Source organism: Zalophus californianus, chromosome 12 (genome assembly GCF_009762305.2).
Source record: "Zalophus californianus isolate mZalCal1 chromosome 12, mZalCal1.pri.v2, whole genome shotgun sequence".
In the NCBI taxonomy this organism is placed as follows: Eukaryota; Metazoa; Chordata; class Mammalia; order Carnivora; family Otariidae; genus Zalophus; species Zalophus californianus.
This window is the reverse complement of record NC_045606.1, coordinates 21,394,831-21,419,455: the sequence shown is the minus strand read 5'-3', so window position 1 is coordinate 21,419,455 and position 24,625 is coordinate 21,394,831. Positions and strand designations below refer to the sequence as shown.

Below are 24,625 nucleotides of genomic sequence, written 5' to 3'. Positions count from 1 at the left end.
TTTCCCAAACTCCATTTCCCATAATTATTTAGTTCTACCATTAAGTGCCACTGGTAATAGAATTCTAATCTAAGTATTTTGTTATAACAACAGGAATTTATCATTATATTCAAGGGCATATGGAGAAAAAGTGGTTCAAATAAAAAGCATATTAATATATTTCATATGATAATGAGCTTAATCAGTAAACTTGCAAAGTTTCTGACTAATACAATGTTATGTTTTACAACTTGTAACTATAAAGTCTATTAAGCAGTGTCTTTCCCCTTTGATTCAAATTTATGCATGTTGACATTAGCTATTACATTTTCCTTCAAATTACACTTATCATAGTACATGACTTGAGTCCTAAATTTAAATTCATATTGCATTACAATTCCCTTGCCGCCTTCTGATACATTTAAGATGCATTGATGGTATTACTCAACCACATTTTTGGACATTTAGGATAACTCATTATTTAAAACAAATTTGAGAACCGAAACCCACTAATCATAAGAATGACTTTGAAAGTGACTCACCCAACTGGTAGTCAGCCTATTTTTTTAAAGATCAGGTTTGAATGGAAAATGGAGAAAGCAAAAGGCTATTAATAATGACAGGAGGTGGGTGTATGAACAGGTGTAATAGATTGTGGTGACAGAGATGTGAAATTGCTGCTATTCTAAAGAACCACATCCCCATTTTTTTGTCACCTTCTCAACAAATGGTGGTTTTATGATTCGGAAAAAGATGTCCTGAAGGTTGAAATGAGACCATCAGAATCTTTTTTATTCAAGAGGATGAAAAGATTTTCACGTAAAGCTTCAGGACTCAAAAATAAGAATGAGTATTAGGTGTTTTAATCTGAATTTTGCACCAATACAGGAGATCAAACATTTTCACAGGCGTTTTTCATGTCCGTGATCAGGAAGTCCTTCATTTCATACATCTGGGAAGTTTTCAGTTCTCACAGACCCTCTGTCCCAAATATCTTCAGTTGCATCCTCTTTTCTGTTTCTTCACTGTGACTACGTAGGCTCACGCCGCTATCCTTTCTTACCTGACAATGACACCAGCTCTCAGCTGCTCTTCCTGTTTCCAATATTGATTCTCCATCCTGTCAACAAGCTGACCTTCTCAAACATGAGTCTGATCATGACCCTCCTCTTTTAACAAGCCGTCAGTGAATTTCCATCGCCTCGAAAATAAAATGCAAACCTTCGGCGTGACATAAAAGATTCATTATGATCTGCCCCTCTCTTCAGCCTCACCTTCCGGCACTCTTCCACTCTCCAGCTTCATTTCTTGGTCATGCTGAACCAAATTTTAGTTCCCTAAATTCACCTTGCTTTCTCATCACACTTCTCTGCGCATACTGCTCCTCTTGCTTGGAATGACTTTCGTCCTGTCTTCATCTGGGAAACTCTTACTCATCCATTAAGATTCAGCCACCATCTCCTTTTTTCATCTTGAATCACTCTTTCAGGTTGGTGTTAACACCAGTGTGTTCCCATGCATGCCCTATCGCAGATTCATTCTACTCTAAATTGCACTTCAGGGATGCCTGGGTGGCTCAGTCAGTTACGTGTCTGCCTTTGACTCAGGTCATGATCCTGAGGTCCCAGGATCTAGTCCTGCGTGGGGCTCCCTGCTCAGTCGGGAGTCTTCTTCTCCCTCTCTCTGCCCCTCCCCACCACTAGTGTGCGCGCGCGCGCACTCTCTCTCGCTCGCTCATTCTCAAATACATAAAATCTTGAAAACAAATAAATTGCACTTCATCACTGCATCGTAGTGCAGTTGTCAGTCTCTCTACACCGAGATTCCTGGAAGGGAAGAACTGTCTCGTTTGCTCTTTTCCCTCAGCACTTAGCATAGTGCTTGACACAGAGCAGGCATTCTGTAAATGTATGTTAAAATAACCAATGTATAAATAATCCAGGAAAGTAAAGTGCAACATGGAACAACTTCATTTTTTTTTAATGAGGAGCAACTTTAAAATGGGATTATTATGACACAGATTCACATTATATTTAATACTACCAAAGCTGCTATGATATACAACTGAAAAGTGGCCCAAAACAGTACAGATAACTCAGAATAAACATTATTTTCTCCTTGACTAAAAAGAACCGCTAAAACAAAAACCTTTACTGATACTCTTGTATTTTACTTGAAAAGAAAAGGAAGCCTTCTCCTTCTCCATCATCATTTCATGAATTCATGATTTCACCTCTCTCAAGCTATGGTTATCACTGGCATTTAAATCTCTGAAACTTCATGTATTCCAGTTAAAACAGAAGAGATAACTACTGATTATACCTCTTCAGCTGCTTCTGTGAAATTATTAGAAATTTGGGGCAGCTGGGGGGCTCAGTCAGCTAAGTGTCTGCCTTTGGCTCAGGTCATGATCTCAGGGTCCTGGGATCGAGCCCCACATCCGGCTCCCTGCTTAGCGGGAAGCCTGCTTCTCCCTCTCCCACTCCCCCTGCTTGTGTCCCCCCTCTTGCTGTGTCTCTCTCTGTCAAATAATAAATAAAAAGATTAGAATTTTTATTTATATGTCCACAATGTACACAATGCAATCCTGTGAAAAATGCAAGCCCCCAAACAGTAGGCTTTCATAGGGAGAAAAAACAAGCAAAGCAAGGATAAATCTCCATACACTTGGGCATCCAGGAGATACTTCCTTATTTTTTTATATGCCTGTCATTCTATGAACTTAATTTCTATATAACCCGAATAGGAAGGCCAGAATGAGAGGGGACAGAAACTTAAGCTCAATTTGGACTTCTCTTTTCTTCTCAAAGTCCAGGGGCTGATTTAGTTCCTGGGCATCAGAGGGCCAGGGAGAAGAGGTGTTTGGTCCTTACTCTAGTCTTTTAACCAGCTACATCTCAACACGCACACAAACATGGTAAAATTACAGGCCGTACTCAGTTGACAATTATCTGAAATTGGCTATTTGTAGACATCTGAGCTAGTGAAAACAAAAGTGATAGCATACTGCTCTCTACTAGAACAGAGTGGTAGATTTTAACTAAGTTCCAAAACATTTAATGTGCTCTCTGAGAAGCTTAAACCAATTTCAGCTAAGTTAAAAATGTTATGTAAGGTTAATGCATGTAATAAGTTCTATATCGAATAAAATATGTAAGGTTCAATGTATGTAATATATTGAACAGTAAAGTTAGAAGTAGATGATTTCTATCAATAGAAAATCATCATCATGGAACAAATCCTGTGGTTTTAAACACAAAGGAAAATAATAATAGCTTTGAAGTACACAAAAATACAAGCCCACTTGGAACTACATATGTATCTGTGCAGGCTTGTATATGAAAAAAATCAGAAAAATGCATTCTGAGGTAGATATTAACACTATTTCAGGGTAGCAAGATTTCCGATTTCATAAATTTTCCTTTCATTTTTAAAATTTTTCTCTAATGCATAAGTATTATTTTTTTAATAATAATTGCATTTCTAAATTTACTTTTGAGGGTATTGTTACTGAGACAGCAGGCGTTGTTTGCTCGTGTGCACACATGGTAAGTCTGAAGTTAGCATGAGGGCCAACTGTATTCTAGCACGGTAGAGAGAAGCTCAAGTGATGATGAAATTGGGGAGGGCATACAAATAGTGTGGGTGAGAAAAAGCAGGTAAAGTGAAAGGGCCAGGACGCCTGGGTGGCTCAGTCGGTTAAGCGTCTGCCTTTGGCTAAGGTCATGATCCCAGAGTCCTGGGATCGAGTTCCACATTGGGCTCCTTGCTCTCCCTCTGCCTGTCACTTGCTCTGCTTGTGCTCTCCCTCTCTCTGTCAAATAAATAAATAAAATCTTTAAAAAAAATAAAGTGGAAGGGTAAACCCTATCTCAAGGGGGCAGCTAGGACTCATTGCCAACTGAGTGCTGCAAAAGGAGATTATAGCTCATAGCAGTTTTTCATGAGAAGTCAGATATCTAGATTTTTATGTGAAAATTTTTAATGTTGAAAATAAGTTACTTTTTAATTGTCAACACTGTATCTGCCAAACCAAAGGGGTGTGTAGGACAGATGTAGCTTCTGGGCAGCATATTTGGACTTTTGCTGAGACAGACCTATGTTCATAACTTCATAAAACATATTTGACACCAGAGCACACATAAAAATATGATAACATTTGTACAGCACACTGAAAGAAGCTTCTTGTTGCCTAGAGGTATCTGAATTGTGGCCTCCTAACGCTTAGGTCTCAACACCCCCCACCACCCTGAGTTATTGAGGGCCTGAAGAGCTAACTATCTCAAGCATCCCCCTGTAACTCGCTGTAATCCACTTGCATCATTCACTGTGTCAGGGCCCACTCTAAATGAGAAAGCATGGAAGAAATGAAACGAACATAGCTTTTGGTAGTGGTAGAATAGGGGACAGGGATTTGGGGAGAAATCTCAGGATGTAGGGAGCATTTGGTAGGAAGCAGGGAGGGTGGCTGGCTGGGTTAGAGCACCTCAGTGAAGAAGCTGAATCCTGATCAGCTTCCTTGAAGACCGAGAGTATAAAGGTCTTTGTATCCCTGGGCCTGGCACAGAGGCTGACATAGAAAGTGCCTAAAAAATGTTTGTTGAATAAATGAAATGCAGTCCCAGGGTCTTGATTCAGGAAGGAGAGGTCTTAACCTCAAGGGACTCCCACTTTTTGGGGTTGGAGGGTAGGTACAGTCCCTGATCTACTCCACCTAGGGACACCTACCACTCCTTCCTCCTCTGTCCACCTCCCAAATCCCTGTCCCTGAGGAATTTTCCTTATCCATAGGGATCACACTGACTTTTCACACAACCCTCCAAAAATCCTCGTGGATTTCTTTTTTCTTTCTTACCTCTCCCTCCTCCACCCCTGAATAGGGCATGATGCAAGAAAGGAATGCTAGCTAGCCTAAACCAATTGAGGGTGCGCAAGATTTCTACGAAGCACAAGGGCCTAAAGATAGATTTACTGAATGGAATCCCGTTGTTTCTGGATCTTCAGCTTCCTTCACTCCCCTTAAAATTGATCTGCCTGAAGATATCCTTGAGGTGTGGTGCTTTCTCTTTTCTCACTGCCCCTTGCATAATCCCTTCCCCTGCACCTCCCACATTATGAAAGGGCCTCCCCTCCCATTGGAGATGTTACAGTGGCACATTGCCGTAGGGTGGAAGAACCTCTGAAGAGTCAGACGAGAAGACAACTCAAATTATTGGTGTGGATGGGGAGGGGGGGAGTAATTATAATAATCCTTTTGAAACTCAGGAGGTTTTCAGTTCTTTACTTTCAACAAAATTAAAGGAGGAACTAATTGAGCGGTCAGCTGGTGATTCATTAAAGAATAACTTTTATGATTCATTACTATGTGATTTCAATTATATAACCCTAAAGGATTTCAAATAATTGTAGGTCATTGCTGTAATAAAACTTTCAGTCTCTTCTTCTCATGCATGTGACTAAGTTCTTCAACACTTATATTAAAAAAGAAAGTCAAATGTAAGTCTGATTCTAGCAAAAGTAATATTAACCCACAGATAGAAAGACTAATTGAAAAAAGGCCCCATTGCCTTATTAAAAGATATGCTTACACTAATATGGTAACCTGTATTTACCATTTACTTAAATGTGTCATTTGTGTTGTTTGATCAGTGTTGTCATTTAATTACTGTGACAGTAACTACAGAAGAAAAAAATAACAGCATTATAGAAGCAGAGAATATTTCAGTGTGCATGCGTATTTGTGTTGTAAAGAATTATGATAGAATGATCAATCAAGGATTTTCAAGCATCAAAATATGGCATATTAGGATAAAATTTTGTGAAGAAAATGGAATGGAAATATGAGTTCAAGGAGAAAATGTGATGTGAAATTTCTGAGAATATATATATATATATGTATATATATATTCTTTTAGAGAGGGAGAGCTTGAGTGGGAGAGAAGGAGAGAATCATAAGCAGGCTCCATACCCAGCATGGAATCTGACATGGGACTCGATCTTACAACCCGGAGATCATGACCTGAGCCAAAATCAAGTCAGACGCTTAACTGACTGAGCTACCCAGGTGCCCTCATGTGTATTTTTTTTAACGATGTGGGGATCAAACCTCTCTGGTGCTTACATTCCTGGATTATATTTAAGAGTCACATAATAGTTTAATTTTAAACATGTCAGTAGTTATAATACACCAGAAATCACATCCTTTGCCACTATTTAAATTTATGATAAAAAAGTTTAGGTGCAAATTTAGAAATATGCAAGGGACTATATTGTTTTAGGGAGCATGCAAGCAGAGTCTAAAGACCATTCACTTAGGAGCCAGGGCGCAGATCCTAGGGCTAAATCAAATCCTATTTTTTCCAGTGGTAAGATAGACTCCATGTTTAGAATTGTAATAATCAGTTTATTTACTTCTTCAGTGAAACAGATACTAAAGAATGCTGTAAGAAAAGCTCAGTAATTAGGAGTCATAAGTAATTAGCTCAGTCATAAGGAGAAAACATCCAGAGTATTTAGCTTTAAATCACTTCTAAATGCAGATGATTCACAGACTTACAGTTCTAACCCAGACCGCTCCTCGGAGTTCTGGATTTACATTTCTAACTGCCCGTCACAGATCCCCATGGTATCTCTGGCAGGCAGTTTGCCCATACCAGGTCCACTGTTCCAATCTTGATACAGAACCTCACACTGGTTTCCCTTCTCAGTAAATAATCCCCTCCCTTAGAGTTTTAGGCACCACGGCCCCCTGCTCCCTGCACTGTGGCTGCTTGGAGTGTGGGGCATGAAAGAAATAAGAAAAGGGGGGGGGAGATTAAAAAAAAAAAAAAACCCTAGGTGATTTCTTATGTTTTCTCTGAGCATTAGAGATCTCCATGCTTGCTCTTTGGGCCAGAGCTAGAGCCTTCTGGCGTTCTCTCTGTCCAGGCCTGGTTTCTACTGGTTTCAGGCTAGCGTGAGTCCAAGCAAGGAGGCACTGGAGGGAAGAGAAAATGGGAGACTCTGGGCTCCTTCAACAGGACCACAACTTTCTTCTTTCCCAATCTGCCTGCTACCATTTCATTTTAGGGTACTCAGGTGTTCTGTTCATCTTATATCCGCATTCAGTGGCAGGTGCAGGATGGAGTCTGCCTATGGGGACCTGGAACCTCTCTGTTCCGTCTCTTCTTATTGTAGAATAAACACTTTCCATTTTTGTTAAATAGTTAATGGGTGCATACCACACTTTTGATTGGACATTTAGATTGTTTCCAGTTTCTTCTTATTATAAACTGTGATGAGTTATAGTTAGAACTTGGGAGAATCTCTCTTTCCGTAGGGCCTGGGCCTTCCAAGCACATTCCTGTTACAGTGAGACTCTTTCTCCTTTTCACCATTAGGCTATCTCTTAAATTAGCTGGAGCTAGTAGATGTTAAGTTATAAGCAAGATTGAGCAAGTCTGTTAGCAGTCCAGTAGTTTGAATTTAGGGGCAAATGTATTTGACCTGTAAGTCGTTTTTTTGTTTTGTTTTTAAGATTTTATTTATTTATATGACAGAGAGAGAGAGAGAGAGCCCACAAGCAGAGGGTGTGGCAGGCAGAGGGAGAAGCAGGCTCCCCGCTGAGCAAAGAGCCAGACATAGGGCTCCATCCCAGGACTCTGGGACCATGACCTGAGCCGAAGGCAGAGGCTTAACCGACTGAGCCACTCAGGTTCCCCTGACCTGTAAGTCTCATAGCAGTGTAATTGAGGGTGCATGGCTGATCCAGTGCAAGCATGCCTGACCATTACTGAAAAGATATACAAATATATCTCAATAGTCCCATAAACGTCAGAGCCCTCTGGCCCTGTCTGTCTGGTACAACCTGGCATAGGTAGGATGTGGGTCAGTGTGATGTGCTACAGCTGCTGAAACCTGCAGAAAGCATTACTTTTCTCTTCCTGTGGGGATGAGGCAAATCCTGTGATCTTGGGAGACCCACAGGCTTTCAGATGCTCCCAGTTCTCTCCACTGCCAGAGCTCTGCCTCTTCCCTGGGGTGGTAAGAGTTTGAGCCCTTACTCTTTCCTGTGGTAGGGACCCTTTTCTTTCCCTGTCACTGAGTCTGCAGCGGGGAGGTGGTGGCACAAAACTTGTTTTTCTTTCTATCATGTATCATACGTCTGTATTCTCCATGTGAGGGCTCACTTGATTAGAGGAAAAAGAACCAGATTTTAGTTCCAGCTTGGGTAGTAGGAAATTACTCCGATTTTCTTCTGCCAGGCTTAATCTGTCTAAATGGTTAGATTTCTCTCCAGAAAGATGGTACCGATTTACTTTTCCACTAACAGTATATGAAAATGCCCATCTCACCACACCCTTACCAATAATTCTCGTTTTTAATATTGATTACCTTGACAGATGAAGGATGGCAGTTTCTTGTTTCAAATATTATCTCTTTAATTGCCTGTGAAGTGGAACATTTTTCCATGTTCATCGCCAGTTGCATTTCTTCTTTTGTGAATTGTTCTTGTTCATTGCCCATCTATTTCCCCAAATGGTTTTAAGTGTTGTATTTGTTAAAAATTTAACATTTTACATTTATCATTTAGAAAAACCAGTAGTGGAAATATAAAGAAGTATAACAAACCTCTGTTCTCTAGTTCTGAAATCATTTTACTGCACTGAATATTCCAGGTCCACATAGGAGAAAAGTGGCAAATTTTGCATGAGTAATCTAGCAGACTCTAAAAATCTAAATTAAGATAATGTCCTAAGTTTTCTTCCAACTTTTTGAGCAAACCAGTTACCAATGCTCTTCTTCCTGCCCTGCCTGCCCTCTGGTGGAGGTGTTAAAGAGCAGGCCAGGAGATCAAGCAAGCCATAACGGAAATAGAAATAGTGCAAAAGACCAGGTAAGCCCAAATGACACCAGCCCCTGAGTAATTGAAGAGCCAGTGTTTGACTTAGCAAGGCTCTGTTCCTTGCTTTTTCTAACATTAAATGAGGATGACAGAATTTACCGTAAGATTGCTCTTCCCACCCTGGTACCTCACCCTAGGTACTGCTCTCCACCTTTGGTCTTGCTGACCAGGATAATTCCTGCAGGAGAAAAACATTCCCAAATTTCTGTATCTGGAAAAGAACACAGGTTGACATAGTACAAAGAGCTGTAGTCTGGGAAGTTAGGATTCTATTCCCAGCTCTGGCACTTGCTAGATAGTTGAGTGCCTTTGGGTAAGTCCCCGAAGCTCTGAGTCTATAAATTAAGAACAATGATATTAATGGGTCTATTGTGAGGCTCAAATGAGATAATGGCAGTGAAAGTGCTTTGTAAACAGTAAGCCACTGCAGAGCCAGGGTCATATTAATACAGTGTTGACAACTCTTTTCTCTCAATTACTATTTAACTTGACTTAGTTGCCTTTGTATTTTAAAATAAGAAATAATCAGTTTATCCTTTTAAATCTTTAGCAAATAAATGGAGCCTTTGGTCTCATATCCACAGAAAAAGCAAATTACATGTCCCAGTGTGACCCAGGTCTGTGTGTGTACTCTCTGATCTCACTTTCATTTTTGTTTTAATTATAGCATTGAAAGAGTGGAAGGTTTAAAATTACACCTTTCAGAACTAGTCATTATTCAGTGACTCTATGTTTCAAAAATATTGCTCATGTCTTTAAAATAAATTATCAGGTTCTTTTATTGTTACCTTGGCCTAAATATAAATTTATTGACATGGTGATGATAATGGTTTTTAATGTTTTTTTTAAACATTTCCTTGAAGCTGTAATAATATAGAAGATCCAAACATACTATTTAAACATATTAAATATTTACATAAAATTTAAGTATTTAAGTTGCTTACACATTTTGGTCTGGGTGGCTGAAGATAAATGTGAAAATACCTAGATTTATGTAACTAGAAGAATTGAGAGATTTGTATTCCTTTCTCTGCGACATACATAGTCTCTACTTCCTCCTCCCTCTCACTTTAGTATGATATATTAGAAGAATAAAAAGGTAGTTATCTGAAAAGAGAGAAAACTGTCAAAGGTACCTGGTCCAAGTCACTGTTATTCTTGCCTGGGTATTTACAATAGCCACCCATCTGCTTTTCCTACTTCAGTATGTTCTTAAAATAGCAGCCAGAATGATTCTGTTAAAATCCTAGTCCGATAATATCATTTATATCCTCAAAAACCTCCGATGGCCTTTACCTACCCGGTCTTCTTTTCTTGCCCACCCCCTCACTCCCTCCATCCAGCCACACTGGCCTCCTAGACCACACAAGGTTCAGTTCAGCTTTGCCCTGGAATGTGCTTCCCTCAGGTATCTGCAGAAATAGCTTCCTCACCTCCTTCAGATCTGTTCATCTCTTCAGTGGGGTCTTCCCTTTTGCCTCCTCTAAAACTGCACCTCTCACCCCACTCCTACATCCCTTCCTTCCACAATGCTTATCACCATCTAACATACAATATGTTTATTTGTTTCTTCTGTTCATTATCTGCCTCCCCTCCAGAATGGAAGCACCATGAGGGCAAAGGGTTTTGTTTGTTTTGTTAACTACTGTATCCTCATAGTAACTGTTCAGTAAATGTTTGCTGAATGAATAAATGAATGAATGAAACAAAGACATGGTCTTATGTGATTTGCAACATGGTAAAAATTGTAAAATTTTCATCAAAACTTTTTCAAAAGCCAGAAAACTTTGGATCTTTTCTGATGACTAGACATCCAAGGTATCAATGTTTTCCTCTTCTACCCCCCTCCTAATATTTTGGCCATTTTATATCTCAAGAATTAAGATGATTAATCCATCACTGTCCTGTTTATAGTCTAAATATAATTGTATAAACCACTCCTAGTTTGTCGGGAAAGGAGGAAAGAATTGAATAATAATGAAACATCTGTCCTTTGCTTTCTTTGACACTCTAATCTCTTGATGATCTTAGTTTTGGCAACCCATTTTCTGACTTCTCTTTCTCACTGTTTCCAAAATATAGGTATCACCAGAGGATCTTGCTTGGATTTCTTCTCTTGCTTTGCATATTCTTAACCACTTTAATGGCTTTTGTTAGCTCCTTTTCTTAGATGACTCTTAATTTGTAAACCCAATCTTGATATTTCTTACTGGCTTTCAGTTCTGCATGTCCCAGACTGGGCATATCCATCTGGCCACCTTTCGAGGTCTCAAACCTTACATATCTACAACTACATTTATCTCTTTTCCTTTAATACTGGTTCCAGTCATCCATTTCTGTTAATAGCTTTGCCTTCTTCCAAGTTTGGAAGTATTTCTAAGGTTTGTAATTGTTTATGAGTTTTTCTACGTTGTCAGTTGTCAACCCTTCTTGCTTATATTTCTAAAGTATCTCTTGATTCATCCTCTTCTTTGCTTTAAGTAGATCAGGAATGTGGCCTGAGGTTCTGCGTCTCTAATATGCTCCTGAGTCAAGGTGATGTTGGTCTGTTCACCACATTTTGAGTAGCAGAGGCCTGCTATCGGCTAACAACGGCCTTTGAACATAGTCTTTCACTTCCCAGCCCATGGTCATATCTAAGAAATACTTAATTCTCTTTCAAAATGGAGATCTGATTTTGCCTAGTCTTGCTTTAAAAGAGAAAAACGTCTTTTCTGCATCATAGAAGATTTGGAAAGTTACAGAGACAGAAGATAAAAAATTCAAATCAGCCGGGGCACGTTGGTGGCTCAGTCAGTTAAGCGTCTGCCTTCGGCTCAGATCATTACCCTGGGGTCCTGAGATCGAGCCCCACATCGGGCTCCCTGCTCAGTGGGGAGTCTGTTTCTCCCTCTCCCTCTGCTGCTCCCCCGGCTTGTTCTCTCTCTCTCTATCTCTGTCAAATAAATAAATAAAATCTTTTAAAAAATTTCAAATCAGCCCTAATGGTCAATTCACAATCATTAACACTTAGATATATCCTTTTAGTCCGTTATTTCTTTGCATATAAATATATTCAGGCTTTATTTATATTTTTAAAACCATAGAGGGGTCATTTATTCTCTCTTTAGTTGCTCGATGAATGCATTTGCGAAGTGTGTTGACTTTGTCTTACCAAGTAGAATCTACCTTCTCTATGTGATCAGAGTGCTCACTGCTCCTCTTCTTGACCTCTCTTACATCTGGGAACTCGGGACCTGGTGCAGCCAAGCAGATGCATCCTCTCTCGACTTTGATTCAAGAGCTGGTGACTCAAAGCCGCAGGGATGACGCAGAATCTGTTCTGGCCAGGGCACAGCAGCAGTGGCAGCTGCATCCGGTCTCCAGTGGCAGGAGAGACAGCTCTTCTGTGGCAGGGTGCAGTGTCCAGCATCCATGACTTGGATTGCAGATCATGAGGTTGGTGCTTGGCCGCCGCGGTCATAACTTCACAGGACCAGTTTTTCGGAGTGCTCTGGGTGTGGTTCTTGCCCAGTGGTTTGTCTTTCCACCTTTGCTCCTTGAATTAGCTTGAAAGTTGACTTAACTTACTGGCAACAAATACTAACAATATTAACAACAGCCAACTCTTAGTGCTTATTATATGCCAGGCAAATCTCAAAATATATTTATGTATGAAGTATGCTCTGTGTGTATTACCTCATTTAATTTTTACAACTTATCCTGCACGTATTGGTATTATCCCCAGTTTGCAGATGTTGAACCTGAGTTACAGAGAGGCTAGGTTACTTGCTCAAGGTCTACACGACTTTAAATGGGGACCCTGAAACTCAAACGTGGTCAGCTGACCTAGTTCTTCAGAGCCCTGCCTGACACATGTACTGTTTTCTAACCTAATGTTTTCACATAACAAAAGTTCATGAGCACTTCCATGTCACTAAATATTCATCTAAATATTTAAAGTAGCTACATAGTGTTAAGTTATAAGGATGATTCCTGATTGGTTTAACCAACTTGCTATTGTTGGACATTAAGAATATCTTGGTGGCTAAACTTTTTTTTTTTCTAATATCCATGACTCTCTTTGGGATAAAGTCCTAGAACGCTTAGTCAAAGGGTATTCTAATTGTCTTCCAGAAAGATTATTCCAGTGTACGCACACAGCAGTGTATGAGAGCATCCTGTTTCCCTGGGTCTTTAATAGCATTGAATATTATCGTTAAAATTTTTTTGTTTGTGGTATTGAAAATGATATATAGTTTTCACTGAAGCCTAAAATTCTTTGGACATTAAAAATAAATTTATTGGGGGACGCCTGGATGGCTCAGTTGGTTAAGCGTCTGCCTTCGGCTCAGGTCATGATCCCAGGGTCCTAGGATCGAGCCCCGCATCGGGCTCCCTGCTCGGCGGGAAGCCTGTTTCTCCCTCTGCCTGCCACTCCCCCTGCTTGTGGTATCTCTCTCTCTCTCTCTCTCTCTTTCTTTCTCTCTCGCTCTGACAAATAAATAAATAAAATCTTTTTTAAAAAAATAAATACATTTATTGGTCATTTGTCAAAAGTTCTTTTGTGAATTGACTGCTCCATCACCTATGGGATAAAGTTGAAACCTTAGAAGGCGATTCAAGGCTCTTCCTACTCTGACCCCAACTTCTTTTCTAATTCTACAAGTCCTAAACATTCACCCTACACATTCATGGAGATTATTTTGTTTTGTATGAGTTGGAACTATGTGAATGTGCTGTTTTTATAGGCCACAAATGGTTGACTATTGACATTTTCTTATGGTTAAACCTTATAAGTTTCCAAAATATTTGCTTTCCCACTAGAATGTTTTCACAAATGTCTTGTCTCTCTCTGCTTGGTGAAATCCTTCCCACTCCTTATAAAGCCAGGTTCACTGGTCATGTTCCCTGTGCCCCTATTTCTTTGTCCTCCCTCTCCTCTTTCCCTTCCTTCCCCAGTTTAGGTGTAAATCACTCCTTTTCACCATTTCCACTCTGCTTCTTTCCTTTCATAGCCATAGAATGGATTGCAGCTGCATAGTGTGTTTGCATCTGCCTGGCAGAGGCCAAGCTCTCTGTTGCTTTTTGCTAGCAGAGACCTTCTTATTTATTTTGGCAGTTAACAAGGTTTCCGGCTCACAGCAGTTACACAACAAATGTATGTTGAAGTGAAGAACTAGTAACTTTAGGGCCCAGGAAGTGCCTTATTAACCAAATAATAATTGCAATTTCCTTCCATGTTACATAAGGAAGAGCATGTGTAATATATTCTAATTTGGTTGGTTGGTATTTTGTTTGGCAATGGCTCTCCTTATTTTGAATCCTCCATCCTTCTATTTCATTTTTTCCTATATTTTCAGATGTGGTCATTATATTGCAATTCGAAGAAATTAATTTACTCCATGGCACAATTCTCAAGGGTGAAAGAACACAATTCTCTAACTGGCTAAATAGTAATCAGTGTACTTTCCAAGGAATAAATGTATTATTTCCCTTTTAACTATATTCACCTTTTTCTTAGGTACACTTATAGGAATTTTTAGTGACTTCTAGGAAACACTAATGCTATAGATAGAGTTATAATATTTCAACAAGCTTCAGGAAACATTAAAAGTAAATTTTTTTTAATCAAAGTATAGTTGACATACAATATTATGTTAGTTTCAGGTGTATGAAAAGTAAAAACATTAAGAACACTTAAACTGAATCTCATTAAGATAAAGCCTTCTCTTTTTAAAAGACATACTTTGCACGATCCATTTAAATTGTCCTTACAGGAATAAAGTCATGGAATCACAGAACTTTAAAGGTAGAGGAGATCCCCAAGGTTTTTAGTATGTACTCTGGTGGAAAAATATCAACTAGGAATGGAGGAGAGAAGATAATAGTCTGAGTTTAGCAATGGCCCCGTATTCCCCTCTCCATTGAATTGTCAAGTGAAGTCCCAACCTTTGCTTATCTCCTCTCACCTACATATCGTGTCCTAGTCATGCCTCGAACAAGTTCAGTTAGAAGCAATCTCAATCCAGACCTCCTTTGTGTTTATAGTCAGAAGGGACTGGGTCCCCTGGGTCCCCTATGGCCTTTTCTTCCTGCTTGCTCATTAGGCATGTGTGTGCTTAGAATTTTGCCTGTTTTTTTTTTTTAAAGTAGGCTCCATGCCTAGCGTGAAGCCCAACATGGAGCCTAACATGGGGCTTGAACTCACAACTCTGAGGTCAACACCTGAGTGCAGATCAAGAGTCAGACGTTTAACGGGCTGAGCCACCCAGGCACCCAAGAATTTTGCTTTTTGTAGGTGGGCTTTGCTAACCAAGGAACTGGTTCGGTTACTAGATCCAAAGATCCAGAAGATCTGTTTGAGATTTTTAAATAGGAGGTGGAATGTTATAATGACAAAGACAGATAATAAGAACTAACTGGCAAGAATATGGAGAAATTGGAACCCTCATACACTGCTGATGGGAATGGAAAATGGTGCAGCCACTTTGGAAAACAGTCTGGTAGTTCTTCAAATAGTTAAACACAGAGTTACCATACAATCCAGCAACTCCACTTAGAGGTATACCCAAGAGAAATGAAAACACTTGTCCACAGGAGCTTGTACATGAATGTTCATGCAGCATTATTCATAATGGCCAAAGAATAGAAACAACCTAAATGTCCATTAGCTGATGAATGGATAAGTAAAATGTGGTAAACCCACTAAATGTAATATTATTCAATAATTAAAAGGAATGAAGTACTAATACATGTATGACATAACATGAATGAATGTTGAAAACATGCTAAGTGAAAGAAACCAGTCATAAAGGACCACATATTTATGATTCTCTTTATATGAGATTTCCAAATAGGCAAATCCATACTGACAGAAAGTAGATTAGTGGTTGCCTAGAGTGATGGCATGGGGTAGGGCTGTGGGGGTTTCTCTCTGGGGTAATGAAAGTGTTCTAAAATTGATTGTGGTGATGGATGTACAAGTCTGTGAACATACTAAAGGCCGTCAGATTATATACTTTAAACGGGTAAATTATACAGTATGTGAATGTTATGTCAATAAAGCTGTAAAAAAAAGAAAAAAGGGGTGTGTATGTGTGCTTCATTTAGTCTCTTTGTACTTCTCTGGCTAGCTAGACATTCCCATGCCTAATTTCAGACTCTCTTTGCCCTTTGATTCTGCTTGAAGTCCAGCTGATGGCTAATGTAGCAGGGTGGAAATTTAACTCACACTACAGCTCAGACACAAAGAGAAAATATAAGTTCTTTATTTAGTCTATAAGCAGTCTGGTTTTTCTCCTGAAGCCCCAACTGATGGTTAGTGGTGAAGACGAATGGCATGTTTCGTCCCCAGTCTCTGGGAGGCCACTATGGTAGAAGGAATGGCTGGGACTGATTTACCTGCAGCTACTACGCAGTATGCTTGTTGCAACTAGATCCGCTCAGATGACCAATGGGCAGGACATTGTGATGCGCCTTATATATATGATTCTGAATTCTTGTCTTGGGGCTTCTTAATGCTGTGCCTTGCTTTGGCCTTTGTTTTCTATGTGATTCAAGACTTGCTTTGAACTCCTGCAGATGTGTGCTGCAGAGCTCACAATGGCCCGCCCTCCTGACATCGGACTACTGGCTCTGTCTTAAGCACTGGTTCCCAGGGAATGCATACGTCTCTGGGTTTGCTGTGTTCCTGTAGCTGGTCACAAATGCTCATTGTTTCAGTCTCCTAGTTATGGCTTCTAATCCCGTCAATATGATCAGTAGCTGGCTCAGCTGATAAAATTATTGTTTTGTGGTTTCCTGAAGCATTAGAGCTTAAGAGAATATATACACTTATTCCCTTCTTAGGAAACTACATTTGAAAGCACTCTAAAATGTTTTAAATAAAATTTGCCATGTTTGTATAATTTTGTATTGATGATGCTCCGAGTACTTTACTTTTTTCTTTAACGTTTTTTTTAAGATTTTTATTTATTTATTTGACAGAGAGAGAGACAGCGAGAGGCAACACAAGCAGGGGGAGTGGGAGAGGGAGAAGCAGGCTTCCTGCCGAGCAGGGAGCCCTATATGGGGCTCGATCCCAGGACCCTGGGATCATGACCTGAGCCGAAGGCAGATGCCTAACGACTGAGCCACCCAGGAGCCCCTTTTTCTTTAACTTTTAAAAAAATATATTTATTTTTGAGAGAGAGAGAGCACAAGCAGGGGGAGCGGCAGGCAGAGGGAGAAGCAGGCTTCCCGCTGAGCAGGGAGCCCGATGTGGGACTCCATCCCAGGACCCTGGGGTCATGACCTGAGCTGAAGGCAGCTGCTCAACCAACTGAGCCACCCAGGTGCCCATACTTACTTTACTTTTTAAAGCTCTGTTTTTTTGGTTTCTTTGGAAAGAGAACTGCCTGACTATTGGTGCTTTGAATGGAGGGAGGTACAAAATAGTATTATATTAGTTGGCCCAGGAGGAAGATGAACTGTGATGTATATTAGCTTTTCAAATTGTTTAACCTTGCCCAAACCAAGTCAGTGATGTGACAGTTCAGAAAGGAATTCAAAGAGTACTTACTGGCTGCTTTTAGCAATTGATTGAGTTGTGACTTCTATAAACACCAAAAATATTTCAAAATTGATATACAATCAGGACTGAATAGGACCTTAATATTGATATGGGTCCTACAGTCTGAGTGCCAGTGCCTGGTAGGTCTTTTGTTTGTTTGTTTGTTTTTAACAAATAATACAGTATTTGGGGGCAAAAACACAAATTTAAGAATATTAAACATTATGTGAATGCCTATTGAGTTTATAAAGAGACAAACTTGATTAAACTATTTGACTACTAAATGAATAGGGATTTGAGTGTATTTTATAGAATTTTTTATTCAATAGAAGCTGTCAATCTCTGTGTCTATTATATACACACATAAGGGTAAATTAAAGTTCAGGGGAATATGTATGTAAATAAATAGAAATAAATGTGTACATATAAGTAAATCATAAATATATGTATATATTTTTAGGTATGCTGTGCTAAGGTTCAGCTGAATGTAATTTTCACATTATCATCTAAATGAAAATATCTGTTAATTCATAAGTTCATAAATTATACCTATGAACTCAGAAGTGAAAAGTTGATAATGACAATTTAAAACAAGTGTATTCTTTTGGGTATTTATTACTCAAATATTCAAAAGTTCTTACAAGGTATTAAAAATGCCTGAGACATTTGTTTTTGTTTTGTTTGTTTGTTTTATTTGACAGAGAGAGAGACAGCAAGAGAGGGAACACAAGCAGGGGGAGTGGGAGAGGGAGAAGCGGGCTTCCCGCAGAGGAGGGAGCCCGATGTGGGGCTCGAACCCAGGACCCCAGGATCATGACCTGAGCCGAAGGCAGCGCTTTAACGACTGAGCCACCCAGGTGCCCCATTCCTGAGACATTTGTAAGGACGTTAAAGAAGCTGTAGAAGAAATACTAATAAAGCATGAGGTGAAATTATATAGAGTGCTAGACCTCAGTAGATGCAACGATGATAGACAAAGAACTGTCAAGAAGGAGAGGGGAACTGGGGCACTTGGGTGACTCAGTTGACTGTCTGTCTTAGGCTCAGGTCATGATCCCGGGGTCCTGGAATCGAGTCCCCCACCCAGCTCCCTCCTCAGCGGGGAGTCTGCTTCTGCCTCTGCCTCTGCCCCTCCCCCTGCTTGTGTGCACACGCGCGCTCTCTCTCTCTCTCTCTCTCTCTCTCTCGAATAAGTAAAATCTTGAAAAAAAAAAAAAGGAGAGGGAAACTGGAAATCAGAAGAAGAGTGAAGCACTAAAGGACTGATCTAACTAAAGCCCTGGACGAGGCACTAAACATCACTGTGGAAAGAGTGGACCATGTTTGCACAGTTTAAACACTGCGCTGCGACGAATGTGTGTATTCTCACACAGCTCCTGCCTCTCCTTCCATTTGTATTGGTTGGGATACAGGTCAGACTACGGTATCAAGTGGGCCCAACATATGATGAGTTAAACAAGTAAAATCCACGGTCAATAACTGGCTTCCCAGTGTCTGGGACTGAGGCTCCTTCTAATTTGTGGCTTTGCCATTCTTGAAGATGTTGCCTTTTATCACTCACACTGCAGAAGGTAGCTCACCACCATCCCAACTGGGCCCACATGCTAGCCAGTGGGAAAAGAAAAAGGATAAGCAGATGGCCTTATGAAGCCTGACATGGCTATTTAGAAAGGGAAATAAAGGCGAAAGAAACCTGACGGTGTGTCCAGTGTGATTTAAGAATAGCTTGATTTGGAAATTTAAACAGTCCCTTGGGCAACATGTCTTTCTAGGAAAAAATTCTCAGTCCCTGGAGTACCCCTCCATCCTGTTTCTCTCCGTAAAGGGATGCCCTGTTTCAATGGGAAGAGGGTGTGATTTATGTGTCCCTCCTGATGCGGGGTGAATTGGAAAGGTTTGGCGGCACACCAGGTTTCAGCAAGGGTCAGCCACAGAAGTGATCTCTTTCCAAGGCACTATGTGAAAATCAAGGATAAACTCCTATGCCGTTGGTATTACTTTCATTTATTCAACACCAGTTCTCCAAGTGTGGTCCCTGGAGAAGCAGCCTCACCGTTACCTAGGAACTTGTGAAAAATGCAGATTCTCCAGTCCAACCTCAGACCTACTGAATCAGAAACTCTGGGGGTGGAGCCCTGCAACTGTTCTAACTAGTCTTCTAGGTTGATTTGAGGCACATTAAGGTTGGAGAATCATGGATTTAATGCAGTTCACTGAAAGGAGTCCTCAGCATACATGTTTAACGGACGGATTCTTTTTCTCTTGGTCTCTTTCTCCTTTCTGCAATTCCCTGGGACTAAGAAAGAGTAAGCTTTTGTTTACTTCCCCTAATGTGACATCCTACTTCCATGAAGCATCCACTTTCATATTAACCTCACTTAACAAAACAAGCAACTAACAAACTAAACTGACAAAACCGTGAGAATGGACCCTTTAGGCTTAGTTGGGAAGCAGGGAGGGACTAGGTATTTGGAAAATAGCCTGGATTGCTGCATGATCCAGTTTTGAATGCCAGAAACTATTTTGCCTTTGCATTCCTTCTTTAAGATAGACGAATTTCCAGCCCCCTTTCCTGATGGATACCATGAACTCACTATGCCAAGGATCCTGTTCTCAGAGCGGTAAGGGAAGAGCACATTTTGCAAAGTATCGAATTACCCAGTTACACCTATTCACTTTTGCTAGAAGTCTACACTGAAATTTGATGAGAATGATGAAGAGGACGACTGCCTACTCCTACGATGCACCACAGAAAGAAATAGTACCGGGAAACAAAAACAGAAACAGTCAAGAATGGAGAATGTCTAATGCCGGCTCTGTTTCTACCCCAGCATTCTCCGTGAAGTGCATAGTTTCCCTTGATTATAAAATAGAGATAAATTCTAAATGTGACATTACATAAAAAAGCATTTATTTTTACCCCCTCCTCTGCATGGAGACAGTAATCTGTCTTCATCTCAATGTGAGTTAGAATTTATAATGCCCAAATAAAAAAGATTTCAATTTTCATTCATTTAGCAATAGTCTGTTTCCTTGGGAGAGAGTTGCCTAGTAAACAAAAAATGTGTGGGGTGTTAGGCTTTTATAATCATGTAAAAGAAATGACTCTAAAGATGCTACATTAATATGGCTGTAAATTGGAAGTTGTCATTTTTGTGAATGGAGAATTTATGTAGAAAGAGACATGATTCTTTCCTTCACTTAATCCATTCTCCACATGTCTGACCTTTTGAATAATCGTTTTAAAAATACAAATTGCCTCATTCCCCTCTTGTGGGGCTTCCGAATGCCTTTAGAGTAACCTTCAGTTGCTGCCGAGGCTCTAACGGGATCTGGCCCTGCGTTCTTCCTCGGTGTCCTCTCAAGGCTTTTTGCCCTTGCTCGTCTTGGCTTTCTCTGTCCATGTCTTAAAGGAACCAAATTCTTTCATACCCCAGAGCTTTGGAATGTGCTTTTTGCCAGGAATGTCCTTTCCCTGACCCTTCACATAGTTAATTCTCATTTATTCTTAATTGCTCAGGGAAAGGTCTCTTCCTCAGGAAAGCCTACATGTTCAAATACGTATTAGGAGTCTGCTGACCCTTTCCCTTCATAGGGATTATCGGTTTGTAGTTTGCTTCTTATTTTATTGTGTAAATTAGGTAATAAACCCTGTCGCATCAGGGATCGTGTCCGTTTTGTTTCCCTCCCCCTAACCAGTGCCTAGCATAGTGCTTGGCATGTAGTAGGTGCTCAATAAATGTTTCATGATTGGATTACCAAAGGTTTTATCTGACAGCAAGATAGACACTGTGGTTTGAAATATCAATGATAAATTATCCTGAAATTTTTAACACCATTACAGTGTACTGAATTTGCTCACAAATGGGTTGGATTCCAGAATCTGCTTAACTGGTTATTAGACAGATAACATTTCTCTATAGCAAAGCTGTCATTGTTGGTCCAGGCCTGGACCCGCTGAGAATAACAATTAAGAGATCTGCCAGCTCACCTTCATCCGAATGTTGGTGACCTCAGTTTCCAAATCAGGATTCCTAGTTTTCGGCCTCCATGTGATTTTTGAGGCCTTTGTTTTTGTGAAATCAAGATAGAAATGGTGTGTTAAAAAGACGACTTTTAGTTTCTTTTCTCTCAGGACTTCTTTTATTCTCAGAAATGTTTGCATGAGGAGAGAGAAACATTGCTGTAAGATTGCCCTCCGCATAAGAGGTAGCCTTGAGAAGCTGGGAAAAAGAACATCTTCCAGAAGTAGTTGGGGTCAGCACACCGTGACAGCTCCCACTGCAGAAACGGGTCTGTGTGTATGTGGACTAGGAGTGGGAGAGGGGGTGGAGGAGGGGGAGGGACATATTCGACTTGGAGGAGGAGGGGTGACCCTGGGATCAGTCCCTTGTACGCTGGCGTGTTCCCTACTGTTAGTCACACTGGCAGCTGCAAGGCTCTGACTGTCGTTGGAATGCTGGCTCTCAGAGACCTCCTCAGTGCCACCCACAAATGCAGATGTATTACTTACGGGGCCCAATAGTGGTTGGGTATCATAAGAACTCATTGCAACTCTCTCTCCTTCAGGTCAGTTACAGATCAAATTCAGTTTTGCTTTCAAGTCCCTCCCAGACGTATAAAAGCACATTAGGCTCAGAAAGGCCTAAGTGGCTAAACACTTGCCTACCGGAACAGGAATTTCCGCTACAGCAGCCCTGACAGGTGGTTTCTCCAGCCTTTGTTTGAATATTCACCTCCCTCACAGACAGCCTGCTTCCTACTTGGACAGGTCTCATTGTTACATATTTGATTTCCTTAGGTGGTAATGAAACATGCCTCCCTGGACTTTCACCTCATTTGTCTTTGTTCTGCCCTCTGGAGCTATGCAGAATATGTCTAATCTTTCTTCAACAGGGTAGTTCTTCAGACATTTGAGGACAGCTGTCCGATCCTCTCCCGTAAATTCTCTCTTTGCCAGGTAAAATAGCCTTGGATCTTCCAACTGTACCTTTTATAAATAGTGTACTAATGTGGAAAATGTAGGAGCAACTGCCCTAGGCGGACCTGGGTTCTGTTGATTTGTTTATTCAATTATGTATTCTTTTTTGCGTTTATTCCCATTCGTAAGTAGAGTAAGTACAATAAATCCTACCAAGGAGAAGTGCTTGGTTCAGTGAATGCATACACTAAGGAGGGATTTGACCAAGGCAGGGGAAGTTGGCTAAGGCTCTCTTAGGAGATCAGTGTTGAACTGAACAGATGGATGGGTAGCAGTAACCAAGGTGATGAGGAAAAGAATTGCTTTCTAGGCAGAAGGAGCAATATGTACAAAGGCCCTGTGGTGGGTAGGGCATGTGGTAGAGGTTTGATCTTTAATTTCCATGTATATGCAGAGATGGATTATAGTACCTTCTCCCTTATTAAAATAATTATTTCAAAAAAGAAAAGAAAAGGGGAGACCTGGGTGGCTTAGTCGGTTAAGCGTCCAACTTTTTTTTATCTATAAAGGAAAAGATATTTTATTCTTTTATTTTTAATTTTTTAATTTAAATTCAATCAGTTAACATATAATGTATTATTAGTTTCAGAGGTAGAGGTCAGTGATTCATCAGTCTTATATAATACCCAGTGTTTGGGGCGCCTGGGTGGCTCAGTCAGTTAAGCGTCTGCCTTCAGCTCGGGTCATGATCCTGGGGTCCTGGGATCGAGCCCCAGGTGGGGCTCCTTGCTTAGTGGGGAGCCTGCTTCTCCCTCTCCCTCTGTCTGCCGCTCACCCTGCTTGTGCTCTCTTTCTCTCTCAAATAAACAAAATCTTTAAAAAAAAAAAGCCTCTCCTTTTCTGTTTATCCAATCCCTGTAATACTTATTGCCCGTCTTATTCCTCTGGGAAGCCTCCCTGGGCACTCAGGCTCAGGCCTGTTTCCGTAGTGTAATAGTTAAATGCAGGGTTTTGTAGTCTTGGGTTTGAGTCCAGTTTCCATTCCTGACCACCTTGTGGCATTAGACAAATTATTTAATTTCTCTGACATCTAATTTCCTTATCTGTGCAAGAGGTAATAACAGTAACTACTTCATTCAAATGTTTGTGACGATTGAGTGAGATATCTTAAGTATCTCTCTGTATGGCAGAGCCCTTCCTAATGGTTCTTACTTCCTTGTCCTGTACATCCTATGTGGCTCAGTCATTCTAAGGGTGACTCTAAGGATAGGGGCGTAGGGCGGAAGCCATTTGCTCTGCTCCTGAGTATTTGAAGTCTCTGCTCCCCTAGCTGTCGCTAATGCACATCCAGTAGAAGTGCCCTTGGGTCAGCCCACATGTGCATGCCCACAGGACCTCTGAGCCACCCACTGGCCAAACCAGGTACCTTACAGCTCAGTATCACCATGCCTGACCACACCACCCCAGCGAAACTGCAGAAGGTAAGTGATATTCATGCTTTAAGTGGCAAGTAAAATCTCTTTTCAGATGTCATGTCGAAGACTTTTCTGGATTAATAATTCTTTTGCAGAATCCTATTTCATAAATACAGCTTAATAATGTTTAGTAACCAGAAAAACAAATTATTTAATTCTTAAATAAACAGGTTTTTAAAGTACTTACATTCAATTGAGGTTAAGTAGGTGAAATTCTAGTATTACCTTCTAAAAGATTGCAACCTGTGTATCAAGACTGCAGTCAAAGGTGTTGTAATGGCAGGATATTGAATTTCCTTGAAAAAAACATGGGAATGTGCTAAATTGATTAAGTCAACTGATTTAAGATTCTTTATGTTTACCTACGGCAGACAGTAGTGGTTCAATATTGCAAGTAATTTTCTTCTCTGTAGAATTAAAAAAATCTGTATTATAAAAACTAAATGTTGTGCTTGCGCTTGAATATATAACCCCTTACCAACACCACTCTGCATTTATTTCATACTTGAGATACTTCTCATGCTCTGCTAGGTCAGGGACTCTAAAAGACATTTTAATGCGTGTCTAGTTCTGCGATCAATAAAGCTAATTTAAACTATCCTCTAACAGGTGAGGTAAAAGATTAGCATTTAGGTCTAGGATTAACAAGTGGAAATAGGCCATTCTGTGATATCTTCAGGGACACAGCACAGTTCAGGGTGTAAGGCTCAAAGAAAATCTGTTTTGAGAAAGACAGGAGTCAAATAGTTCATTACGGACAGACTTGTATCGCATTAATGACAAAACCTTTCATCTTCAGTTCTGGAAGTGCCCTCCATAACACTTCTTTCCCC

At 40.4% G+C, this 24,625-nt stretch overlaps 1 long non-coding RNA gene across 1 annotated transcript in view; it reads left to right on the top strand.

Annotated features, from left to right (window-relative positions):
- LOC113911678 overlaps positions 1–20,309 on the top strand; it is an 82,435-nt gene extending 62,126 nt beyond the window's left edge. The window contains exon 3 of the long non-coding RNA XR_003516569.1: positions 19,944–20,309. This is a non-coding gene — a long non-coding RNA (uncharacterized LOC113911678). The remainder of the gene's footprint in view (positions 1–19,943) is intronic.
- The last annotated feature ends 4,316 nt before the right edge of the window (positions 20,310–24,625 follow it).